Genomic DNA, 288 nt, shown 5'->3' with positions numbered 1-288 from the left:
GAAACTTATTTGGAATTGTAACATTTTGGTCCGCCATAACAGCATCTTCGTTTTGCTTCTCTGTGATTGGTCAAGTAAAACGAAGATGCTGTCATGGCGGACCAAAATGCTACAATAAGTTTCTTTTTGCATTTTTACGGTAGGTGTCGCATTGTTATTACTATTTACATTGGATTCTTATTTAATCGATGAAACTTTTTTTTTGAAAAATCTTAGAAAAATATTTTATGACATGTTTTTTTTCAACGATTCAATAATTATGCCAAAAAATGTCAAGCCAAAAAATGT

This window comes from Contarinia nasturtii, unplaced genomic scaffold, assembly GCF_009176525.2.
Source record: "Contarinia nasturtii isolate CC-2019 unplaced genomic scaffold, AAFC_CNas_1.1 Cnas_scaffold_2166, whole genome shotgun sequence".
In the NCBI taxonomy this organism is placed as follows: Eukaryota; Metazoa; Arthropoda; class Insecta; order Diptera; family Cecidomyiidae; genus Contarinia; species Contarinia nasturtii.
The sequence above is the reverse complement of the archived record's forward strand: the minus strand, read 5'-3'. Positions refer to the sequence as shown.